The following is a 459-nucleotide window of genomic DNA, read 5'->3' as shown; positions in this document are numbered from 1 at the left end:
TATGGATTAGGATGTAATTGGCAGTTATAGTAAAAAATTTCCAGTTCTTTGCAACACATTGAGGTGTCAGCAACTCATACTGACCATCCTTTTTGTATTTTCATTCCAGGCTGGAGGTTCGCGGCAGTGGGCTCAATCCCGCCCGTAAAATGAGTATTATTTGGCAGATATGCTGAAAAAACATGCAAACCATTCAGCCATACGTCGCAGATTACAGGCTCGGCTACAAATTTCATACACGCTATGAATCTGGAACTGCTACTCTCTAGGTAATTTAAACAGCACATAATGCACACTTTTTTTCCTCTTACTTGCATATATGCTAGCTTGCACTTGTTCATGCATATGCCTTTCATAAAGACACAAACAGGTTTATTTTTTATCTCCATTGATTTACATTTATTGATATTCATAATCACAATCAAAACATTCTTTCTGAACTTATTAACTTTATATATA

Source organism: Penaeus monodon, chromosome 19, assembly GCF_015228065.2.
Source record: "Penaeus monodon isolate SGIC_2016 chromosome 19, NSTDA_Pmon_1, whole genome shotgun sequence".
NCBI lineage: Eukaryota > Metazoa > Arthropoda > Malacostraca > Decapoda > Penaeidae > Penaeus > Penaeus monodon.
Note: the sequence above shows the minus strand (reverse complement) of the source record.